General features: G+C 32.0%; 1 long non-coding RNA gene across 1 annotated transcript; it reads left to right on the top strand.

Annotated features, from left to right (window-relative positions):
• The first annotated feature begins 8,967 nt into the window (after positions 1-8,967).
• LOC132744911 (uncharacterized) lies at positions 8,968-10,272 on the top strand. The gene is made up of 2 exons (XR_009627765.1): positions 8,968-9,112; positions 9,713-10,272. It is a non-coding gene; the product is annotated as an uncharacterized LOC132744911 (long non-coding RNA).
• Positions 10,273-12,406: the final 2,134 nt, after the last annotated feature.

Below are 12,406 nucleotides of genomic sequence, written 5' to 3'. Positions count from 1 at the left end.
CAATTGCCCTTGCACTCCATTACACGCGACGCGTTAATTAATTACTTGTAAATATATAAACAGGATACCATTAGTTTTCCAGCACAAGTGCGTTCAGCATCATTTCAGTAATGCCTTTTTCATGTAACATTTTTATTGAACTGGCAAAGACGGCAATAAAGGTAGTTACACTGATATCCGCTTGATGTCATTTAATACCTCGTCAGAAGTTTATTTTGTTCTTTACATTAACAAAAATCATTAACAAGAACAAAAACATGCGTAAATAAGAACATAGCACACAAAATAACTATCAAATCAAGCAATCAAAACAACAAAACACACGTCAACTGATCGTTTTATTTTGTATTTTATGAAATATGGTTATAACATACTGGCAGATTGTTTTCGTGCGTTTAAAATTATATTGTTTTTTGTACAACTTATCAATGTTAGACTGAACTGTCTTATACCTTAGTTGGTCAGAAATGATCGATTTTAAAATTTAAAAAGCAAACATTAAACTGATATCAAAATGAAGAAAACTAAATTTCTATCTGCCATTTCTGCCAGATCATATAGCATACACAATGAATATATTATTTTGTTCAAAATGTAGTGCATTATAAAACTTGCACTTACTCACTATCCGTTGATTTGAAAAAAATCTCTATGATTAATTCAAATGTTAATATTAAGACATCTGTATTTGTATCTATACATGTTTTGTATTGTTATATATTAAGTGATATCCTAGTGAAAAGAACATTTTGTTTATCTTGTTTTTGAATGTCCCTGTCAACAACCTGTATCTCCAGCAATTACAGTAATGAATTTGTTTTATAAGGATTCATGTAGACACAATACGTACATGACGTAGGTAGAGAATGTCGGAAAATCGGAAAATCGTTTTAACCATCAATTTAAGATCCTTGCACATAAACTTCATTATCATATACTCAAAGTTTTAATATTGTTCCATCAACCCCTGAATCTGTATATCATTTATATGTCATTTATATTGCAAAGTTGTATGATTGCGAGTGTAACACTATATGGACAATTATTGTAAGCTTGTCACCTCATTAGGGTGTCACAATCCTTGAAAAATAGAAAAGCTACCAGTATATTGTACAATATTTCAACAGTTGATGACCTGTTTCATTTCCGATAACATTTGAACTTTATGTCTGTTAGTCATAGACGATGTAATGAATTGAACGCATAGACATTTATTTCACTTTAAGTTTATCTTAAATTGAATTTAAAGTTTAAGTCTTTTTACTCTTTATTGTAGTTAGTGAAAGGCTTGAAATTGAATTAATGAAAAAATATTTAAAAATTGTGTCATTGGTAGTTCAATAGAGAGCATTAAAAATAATGACAATACAACAAAAAATATATTTGAAAATTCCGATTCAATTTATCCGAGTCTCTGGATAATTGAAAGCGGAAAAGACTTTGTTTCTTCCTAGCAGCTACCTGAGCAGTATTTGATCATTAATTTGATGGACCAAAATATAACAGTACAGAGATAAACTTAGGTACATCTTCATTTCTGTTGTGAGTAAAATAATTTCGACGGTCCTTAGCATTTACCCTAAAGACCAGCTGAATTTCATATAGAGTTTATCAGCTTGTTATTCAAGTTAACTGTTTGTTTAATATTTTCATACATTGTGTAATTATTATATTTCTTTGAGTAGCATTTCTTTTTCCTAAAGGCAACGGAGGAAACTGATTTCTTTTATTTGTGATATTTCGTTTCTATTAGAAAACACCTATAACATCAACACTAATTAGTTTCGTTTGTAAGGATTTACATCTATATATTAAGCCCGTGGCCACAAACTTTTTCTGTAAGTTGTCGTGTCGCATGATAATAGTACGAACATATGGCTTTATAGGTTTCGATTAAATCATGTAAACTATAAATTGATGACCGGAAAGGGCCTAGAGCAAGAGTTTTGACCATAGCAAAGTATCAAATAAAATCCTCAAAAAAAGACAGACAAAAGATTTCACAATTAAGATACTTAAGAATGTTTATATTCATCATAAAGTAATTGATATGTTTTGCAAACTTAACATCATGTGTATATTTCACACAGATAAGATCATCAGAAGTAAGATTTGTACATGCAAAGAAGCTATCCAGCTAGCTTACGAAACGAAATGGTACTACTTATGTGCGTGTTTTTGCCTGAAAGAGAGGCACCTGAGGTCTTTCTCCACTAGTGAGCTGGAAAGCCGCCATATGACCTTAACAGTGTTGGTGTGACGTTAAATACAACTTAAACAAAACAACAACAAAAACTAAGGTGACCGGTACAGATAACCTGAAAGGAACATATGCATGCTTCTGTCTTTTCTTTCCTAAAACGCGATGATATTAAGTGGCCTTTTGTTTAATAAGTGTTTTTTCTCATTAGCATTTGTAAACATATGTAATAATTGAGGACTTACTGATAAAAAGTGAACGCTTTTAACACATTTTTTAATACATATGTGACTGAATCGTCAATATCATCATCATCATCATCATCAACAACAACAACAACAACAACATCATCATCATCATCGTCGTCGTCGTCATCATCATCATCATCGTCATCATAATCATCATAATCATCATCATCAACAGTAATCGCCTCATCTTTCAAAGAGCATAATCGCGATGAAACTTATACTATGTACATGCGCAGTAATTGGGTTCCTCTCAACATTTAAAAGTAGTCTATTTATTTACATCTTCTTAAAACTAGTAAAAGCTGGCAATGTCTCTAGTTGATGGTAGTGTGTTTCATCAGCGCCGACTTGAATCCCTCCAAGGTTGGTTGCTCAACAACCTTTATGAGTAGGCGATTCCGGAGGATAATGGTGACCAGGAAGAAGCTGTTCCGGTACACAGACTTCCTGCATGTGAGCTGGTTGAGTTCCTGTGGGTTGCCTCTTGATGTTCTTGCACGACGTAGCAGGGGATCTGGTGTGGCATCTAAAAGGTCATGCTTGATATTGTAGAGCATGGTGACTTTTGCAATGTCCCAACACTTCCGAAGAGTGGTCCAGTGTAGTGAGGTTACCATCTTTGTGACATACTACCAAGCCAAAGTTATAAAGAAAGTACAAATCAGTAATATTTAGCTTTTTGAAACATTAAACACAAATATTAATAATAAAGAATTAAATGTATGAATTTCATTTATGCTCACAATTTTTTCTTTGTTTGCTTATTGAAGTAAAACTTATATATTATATTTTATGAAATGTCGTTATAACATACAGATTTTATTATCATGATTAAAAATGTGGGTTTTTTTTGTACAACTTATCGATGCTAGACTGAAATGTCTGATATCTTATTTGATTAAAGGTTAGTCAAACGATCGATTTTATAATTATGAAAGCAAACATTAAGCTGATAAAAAACTAGATTTTTATCTGCCATTTCTGTCAGATCATATAGCATATACAATTAAATAAATTATTTTTTGTTAATAATGTTGTGCATTATCAAACTTACAATATCCGGTAATTTGATTGAGGCGTCAGTTTTAGTATCTATACATGTATTTTAGTGTTATTTATTTTGAGAAAATCCAGTAAAAGGAGTAAATTTGTATTTTGTTTTTTGTTTAAGAATTTCCTTGTCAACAAACAGTACCTCCAGCAATTACACGAACAAATTTGTAAATAATGTCGCCGAAAATCATTACCAATCATTATTATTAGATTAGAATTTGGGTATCTTTATCGAACCAAAAGATAGAAATAAAGTATTTATTTGCTAATGTAAAGGCTACAAATAACATTTAATTACTTAAGTATCGATCAGAGCTTACAGTTTAATTTAAGATCCGTGCACATGAACATCTTACATCGTATAATCAAAGTGTTAATCTTGTTCCATTCAGCCCCGAATCTTGATTTCATTTATAATATAAATATTATTTCTTTTTCAAGTCAAATTGTGAATATCATACATATTCTCGGTGATTCGAGTTTAACAATTAGAAGGGTAATTGGCTAGATGGATACTTTTATTTCCACCATATTTGGAGAGCAAAACATATTTACTAATTCATTGTCATCAACTATATATACAGATACATTTTACTTCTATAACATTACTATATAAACCATTAGATTATTTAGTAAGGATTAAAGTTTATTAGTACGTATTTACAAAATTAAATTGGTCAGTCGTACTTATAACTTTTAACCAGCTTAGTGTTTTAAATCATTTTTTATAAAACAGCCGATTTACTAGACCCATTAACAGTTTACCGATTTACCAAAATAAATGGGTTACGATTCGTTTGAAATACTGCAATCCTACTGGAAAAACAGTAATTTCAAACACTAACTTAAAGTCTTAATGAAGTATCTAGCATTATACAAATTAACTTGGTTAATTCTTATAGGGTTGTACGATTGAAAACATTTACATGGTGAAATGTGTTTTGTTTTCGCAATTAATAACAAAATCTTACCCTTTCCTTTTGAATTATTTTAGTTTAAACATTTCAAGTTGAATCATGCATCAGATAGGACTGTAATACAAATAAAATATGTCAACATTCATCATACGTATCTAGAGCAAATAGGTGTACTTCAGTGTTTCAAACTGCATTTAAAGCGCCTTCAGATTTTACTATTTTTGTAGGTCAAAAAACTCTGTGTTGTTTCAAACTTAATATTTCATTAATTTGTTTTCTTGGAAAAGTGCATTATATTATTGCTAGGTCTACTCCAAAACCGGATCCCGTGAGTTATTTAAAGAGCTCCAGTGACGTTCGGTTGTAGAAATAGAAGATCGGGAAACGAATCGTCCACTTTAATTTTTAGAGGTATAAGGGTATTTATGTTTATGTATTTTTTTCGACGACGAATTTATTTTCTATTTTAACTCTATTGATATGACATTTATATGAAACAATTGATGTAGAAAATAACATACTTAAACAGGCTTTCAATACCAATAGTATGTTTTTTTACTATCAATAGTGTCCTTACTTTTGTTTCATCTTAGTTTTCGCTTTTTTATCTTTAATTAATCAAAACAATAAAAGTTGTGGTAGAACGTAGAAAGTTTAAGAAGAAAAAGTCATTTAAAGTGACCAGCATCAATAGGCAGCCCATTTTTGGAAGGAAATTTTTTCAAAAAAAAATTTCCTTTCTATAGTATCGGTCTGCCTATATCAAAAAGAACGAACAACACCTAATTGCATTCTGTTTAAGCTCAATAGAAAATAAGTAGTTAATGCGACCAAGAAAGTAGTGCAGCAGAACTATATGTATACTTTCAAACGTGGATGACTTGAAGAAAAAGCTGATGTTCAAAAAAACTTGAAATGATGATATTCAATGTTAGCTAACATCAATGGAACATAATCTCAAACGTGTACGAAAAAAAAACATCAGTATTATTACGCATTAGGCCAAAGAAAAGTTTGTGTCCATGTACCTATGTACAATAAATTGAATATAAATAAGGTGTAATTTTGTAGCAGAGATGCTGAAAAATTCACATGTAAGTCAGCCGAAGGGAAATGAAAGTATTTATTGTATATATTTAGCAATTTATTGAATAGCATTTTATGCCACCGCTGATTTTTTTACGTCAATAACTCAAGAGGAAACAATGGATACAATATGTGGCCTTAAAAAAGCGTACTATTTTCGCAAAAAAATGGTTCGCAAACTTTCATAGAATCAAAGCGTTTGAAACAAAAATATTATTATATAAATAATAAAAAACAAGATAACAATACAAGTATTTCAAAGGTATTCTGGAATTAACGGATGCAATTTGGTAAAACTTGGTTTTAGTAGGGCACACCCGCCATTGTTCGGACCATCGACAGAATAACGTTCGTGTTTTTCAGATTTCTCCATCCAAGACATAGATTTGCTGATGAATAACATCGCAAAATTTGTGGAAATGCTTTTATTTCTTTGTTCAAAATCGTTTTGTGTTTGCAGATGTTAATTTGTTAGACAAACGAAATTAGGTCAAGGATTGTTTACATTATTGAATTTACAGGTAAACTCGGCCCTATACCAACTCGGGACAGGTCAACTCGGTCCTCTATTAAAACCATATAGCCTATTAGGATATAGATTGTTTAGATTGTTTAGTTAATAAAATATTGTTTGAAATTATCTTTAAGATAAATAATTATCTTAAGAAGAGATATCAAGACAATATATATATGTTAAATATTAATCAATACTGTAAATAGAGTTTTTAGATTGAATTTTTGTGACAATGAATTTTATTGTATTTAATACTGTTTGTTTTTTAATATGGCAAATGCTTGTTTAACGATATTTTTTACAAAAAAATCTGGAGTAGCATAAAATGCGTTTAAATTGTAAATTCTTTCTTTCTCTACAATTTCACATACTTTTCAATATCCTTGAGTAGATGTCTGTTAGTGTGAAAATGTTAAACCATGACAGTTATGATGAAAACATATCAAAAGTAAGAAAAGTAATCATTATCAGTAATTATGTAATTATGGGCCGAGTTGACCCGTGCTGAGTTGGAATAGGGCCGAGCTGTCTCGAGGGCCAAATACGTTTAAGGGCCAATCTGACCCTGATTCGAATTTACAGTGTTGACTGTTGTGAAGGATTTGCTTTTTCATTTCTATTGTATATAGACTATCTATTAACATAGAAATAAGTTTATAATATGTTATATTCAACTGTTGTGTACAATTGATATTCGATAACTGTATAAAAATTTATCATGGCCCTCTTGATTTTTATTTGGCGAGGTCCGAGGACAGGCAGCCTTTCGCACAGACTGCAATTTGCAGTTGGTATAGTAATTTTTTAGTGTTTGATGATCAGAAGATTTTTTTCCTTCTGAAAATCATGGACTTGAATAATTCAAATCTGTGTGAAAGCACAAAGAGAAAGAGACTGAAAATTAATTTATTATTTCTATGGACAATATTGATGTAATAAATTTGTAATAAAACATGTGGGTCAATTTCCAGCAGTAATTGAATCATGACAAAGTATTTTTAATAATTTTATTTAACTTGTGGCTACTTGAAAATTTCATGCTGGATGTTTGCTTACCATTACATTTTGCATAAGAGCTCTATGATTGACATTAAAGTCCACAGGCCAATTCATTTCTGATATATCTATAATCTTTCCGATATCTTGTTATAATATAAATGACTGAACATCATTGTAGAATTATAAGGAAAAAATATATATCAGTGATTTTTTTACCTTTGCATTCTGAGTCCAGAACTCAATGAATTTGCTATGGATGCAAAGTTTCAAATAATGTGCATCTTTTGGATGCATACTTTTTCTAAGTAGGGAGTCCTGTCTGACAGAAATTTGGTATTAAAATTAATGCCAAATAGTGTTCAACTTATGTCAATCATATTCTAGGTCCAGCTAAGATATAATAATGTGCTATACTATAGGTAAGCTTAAAAATATTAAGGAAAATGAAGTTTTGATTAATATCAAACTAAATTAATGGAAATAAACATATTAAATTTATTTGACAGTTTTGAATAATTTCAGTATCAGAAGCATTGTAATTAATATAGAAATCAAATTCATTTTTTTCTCCATTCCATTGTTAATAACCTGTCATATCACTTAAGCAGTATTAAGATTTGTAACTTGGATTTGTTCGGCTAAATTATGGGACTCATAGATTTATAGCCCAGCGAGTACTAAGGACCCACACTGATGAGTTTGTAAAAAAATCACTGTATATATGTTCATTCTTTGTAAAAATGTTAGAAGACTTGCAAGTTACCGACTTTATCATTGCATTTATTTATTATTGAAAAAATGCTGAACAGCTAGTCTCAACAGTGTTTATAGGCTAGAATTTTCAGTTTGCATTAAGGGCCAAAATTATTAAATATATTGTTAGTCATGACGGCTTTCCCATTGCTGTCATCAAACTTTAACCTTGTTCATAACTTTTTCAGATCTTGGTGTATTGTCTTCATACTTGGCCACAACAACCCTTCAAATAGACCAGACTAAACTAAATTAACTTGACCACCATATTAACATTCAAGGTAAATGTCTAAATTTTCTTGATTTTTGCTATTAGTGGCTATAATTTGTTATTTTTGAATGGATTGTCTTCAAACTTGAACAACAATCTTTCAGGATAGGACCTGACTCACTCATGATGTCCTTGAAGCTTTTGTGATCAGAAGTTGTACAGAATAATACAAACCCAGAGCAATTTCATTTACTTGGTTTTTTGCAACTTCTGAGAAAATGGATTTTAAAGATAGTTGTTTTCTTGAAATTTCAGGACAGTATAGTAGATAGTAAAGACATTTAATACATACTGTATATACACTATAATTACTATAGTATACTATAAAAATCTTTATGCTTGGACAATTTTGAACAAATTGTTTCTTAAACAGTGTAAGAAATTAGGATTTGAATCGACTAGGCTGGTCAGACTACTAGATTGGAATATTCACTTGTCCAAAAGACATTTCACTAGCACGATTCATTTGTTCAAAACAGTTGTTTATATTGCCTCTGAAAATACAGTAGCCTGGTCGGGCTTGTTACTGTGAAAAGTTGATAGCCCGAGGAGAAATTTAGTAGTCGGACTCTCAGACTACTGCTAATTTCGAACACTGCTTAAATTATTGATTTGATATTAACTAACATAATTATTGGCATACTATATGTATATCTAATAATAATTATATTTTATGTTTCAGAAGTTCGGCCTACATGTCAGATTTATGAATGTGAACAGCAGGCAGTGATTTTTCTCACTTAATTGGGAAAAGGCCTAATCCTCTTGATTTTGGGAAAAATTATCGTAAGATTACTGATTTGGGAAGAAAAAAGCTGGTTTAAGATCAGATTTTTGGGAAAACTGCATGATTTTAAAGAAAATTTCAATTGGGAAGAGGCCTTTTTTCGGAGTCTGTTATATAAGAAAGAAAATCACTGGCAGGATATCGATTTTAAGGATGCTTTAGGGTCAATGACAATGAAATCACGAGTGATAAAGGCTAAAATGTGAGACTGTCAATCTGACTAACCTTGAAGTGAACAAATGGAAAAAATGTCTCTTTCAATAGCATGGGCTTTTAAGGAAGAGGTACATGATTATTTAGAAGTATTTGTATATGATATTTCTTAATTATTATATTCTGATAGCTTTTTTTTCTAGACTTGTTTAAAGGCTGACACAGGACAGTTTATTTTAAGTCTGTGAGCTTCGGTCACTGGATAGACTATTGTCACAAAAAGCCAAATTTATAAAAAAGAATTACAGTGTATTTAAATATCTTATACAAGAAATTAGGAACAAAATTAATTGCAAGAACAATTGTGACATGTAACATGTATTCAGGATTTCAGCTTTCTTTTCCTTTTTACCTCAGGACAATTCACATTAAAATATTGAATATTCACAGTAAGTAGTGTTAGTACTCCGACATATCTGACATATATGATCATCTTATCATCACTTAGCTGTCTATAGCTTATCAGAATCACTCACATTTATGAATTTAAATAATTTTGAAAAAATTGCTGCTTAGCAAATAGATAAAGTACTTGGGGTGTCTGTGACTGATTGGTTTAGTTTCTTGATTTTAAACCTTTAAGCCTTTCACTGCTGTAAGTTCGTTCTCGGCAAGGGTTTACAAGTGAAATTTTAATTTTGCAATTAACTTTTTCTAAACAAATATTTCAGGAAACAGAGGCGCTTATATGATAGAACAGTAAAAGCAGGAGTGATAAGGAAAGATACATGTAGAATAAGATGTGTCTTCATGTCTGAAACACTAAAGAAATAGAAATATTGTGGTTTTATAAACTTTAAAAGAATTGGAATATCAGGAGACTGCCTGCCCTTTGCAATGTTAGATAATGAGTTCTTAGATGTGATGTCGAAAGCCTCATGAATATAGTACCATGACTTAATCTAATAAGAAAAAGAAATGACATTGAGGAGAAAACTAGTCACCAGTCTTTCACCAAGAACTAGAGATAACTTTCCAATATTTGAAATATCATAATATGTATAGAACTTTATTGAGCCACCAGTTTTTCACCAGGAAAATAAGATCACTTAACTATTTTTAGCTCACCTGTCACAAAGTGACAGGGTGAGCTTTTTTGATCGCTTTTCGTCTGGCGTCCACTTTAAATGACATCTCCTCATAAACCACTAAGCCAATTTCATCCAAACTTCACAGGAATGTTTCTTTGGTGGTCACCTCTAAATATTGTTCATAGAACGCTGGTTGCCATGGCAACCAAAAGAAAAAACTTAAAGTATCTTCTTTTAAAGAACCTAAAGAGCTAGAGCTTAGACAAAGTATCTTCTTTTAAAGGTATGAAACATCTTCTAGTGAGTGTCTACCAAGTTTGTTCAAATAAAAGCCCTGGGGGTCAAAATTGGCCCCGCCCCAGGGGGTCATTGAATTCCCCTATATGCATATAGTAAAAACTTAAAAATCTTCTTTTAAAGAACCAAAATAGCTAGAGTTTAGATATCAAGCATGAAACATCTTCTTGTAAGTGTCTACAAAGTTTGTTCAAATAAAAGCCCTGGGGTCAAAATTGGCCCCTCCCCGGGGGTGATTTTCCTTATATGTGTATAGCAAAAACTTAAAAACCTTCTTTGAAACATCTTCTGGTAAGTGTGTACAAGGCCCCACCCCAGGGGTTTCATTGTTTTTAACTATTTGTGTATAGTAAAAACTTAAAAAATCTTCTTTTAAAAAACCCAATGAGCTAGAGCCTAGATGTTTAGCATGAAACATCTTATGGTGTCGACCAAGTTTGTTCAAATTTAAGCCCTTGTATAAAAATTGGCCATGCCGAGGTGGGGGGTGGTGCAGAGGTCTTTGTTTTACATTATATGTGTGTAGTAAAAACTTAACATCATGAAACATCTTCTAACGGGTGTCTTACAAGTTTGGTCAAATAAAAGCCCTGGGTTTTAAACTGGCCCCGCTCCAGGGGCCTATATACACATGGCCCTCTTGTTCAACAATCTTGTTGAAATATGTATGAACAAATCTTTATCAACTTCAAGCTTTTATTGAAGGAATTTGAAATAACTTGGCAGAAATAATTGTTATAATAAGACAATGAGTCATGTCAACAACCAGACCCCTACCTCCAGGGTCAAGGTCGCACTTGCTCATTCAAGGTCAACTTGTCTTTTTGAGAGTATATCTCGTGTCTGGTCTTCCCTATCTCTAAAGGGATTTTGTAAATTCTTGCCACAATTGCTCACAATAATGAGAAGATGTGTCATGCTCAACAACAGGTCACCTGCCTCCAAGGTCAAGGTCACACTTGGAGGTCAAATATTAGCATAGCCTGTTACAGGGTATATTTCGTGTCCGGTCCATAACTTTGTCATTTATTGAAGGAATTTGAAATAACTTGGCACAAATGTTTGTTATAATAAGACGATGATGTGCAACAACCAGACCCTTACCTTCAGGGTCAAGGTCACACTTGCTCATTCAAGGTCAACATTGTCCATTTGAGGGTATATCTCGTGTCCAGTCTATACCTTTCTTATCTTTGAAAGGATTTTGTAAATACTTGCCGCAATTGTTCACAACAATGAGATGATGTGTTATGCGCAACAATCGGTCACCAACCTAGAAGGTCAAGGTCACACTTGGAGGTCTAAGATTAACATAGCCTGTTATAGAGTATTTTTTTTGTCCGGTCCATAACTTTTTTGTATATCAAAGGATTTTGAAAACACTTGGCACAAATATTCACTATAATAAGACAATGTGTCAAGCGCAACACCTGCATCCCTCCCTCCAAGGTCAGGGTCACATTTCGAGGTAAAAAATTAACATAGTCTTTTAAAGGGTATATATTGTGTCCAATGTAGAACTTCTTCATAGTTCAAGGGATTTTGAAATAACTTGGCACAAATAGTCACAATAATAAGACGATATGTCAATTACAACACCTGCACCCCTGCCTCCAAGGTCAAGGTCACACTTAAATGTATAAAGGTAACAAAGTCTGTTATATGGTATATTTTATGCCCCGTCCATAACTTCTTCATAGATGAAGGGATTTGGAAAATACTTGGCACAAATAGTCACAATTATAAGATGATATGTCATGCACAACACCTGCACCCCTACCTCCAAGGTCAAGGTCACACTAAGAGGTCAAAGCAGGGATTTTTTCCAGGATTTTGGGAACATAATCCATACCCATGCAACTGAGAATTTCAGCGATATTTTGTTAAAATTGGGAAAAAATGTATGACTAAAAAGCAATCACTGCCTAGGATGGCTTCTTCAAACATTTAAACACTATTACAGTAAAGAAGCCCTTATTTTCAAAGATTTTAGAATTCTTTATTCAATATTTATATTTTTGTAACTTTCAATTGGGA

Source organism: Ruditapes philippinarum, unplaced genomic scaffold, assembly GCF_026571515.1.
Source record: "Ruditapes philippinarum isolate M1 unplaced genomic scaffold, ASM2657151v2 ctg3583_1_1_1_1, whole genome shotgun sequence".
Taxonomy (NCBI): domain Eukaryota; kingdom Metazoa; phylum Mollusca; class Bivalvia; order Venerida; family Veneridae; genus Ruditapes; species Ruditapes philippinarum.
Note: the sequence above shows the minus strand (reverse complement) of the source record. Positions and strands in the feature narration are given on the sequence as shown.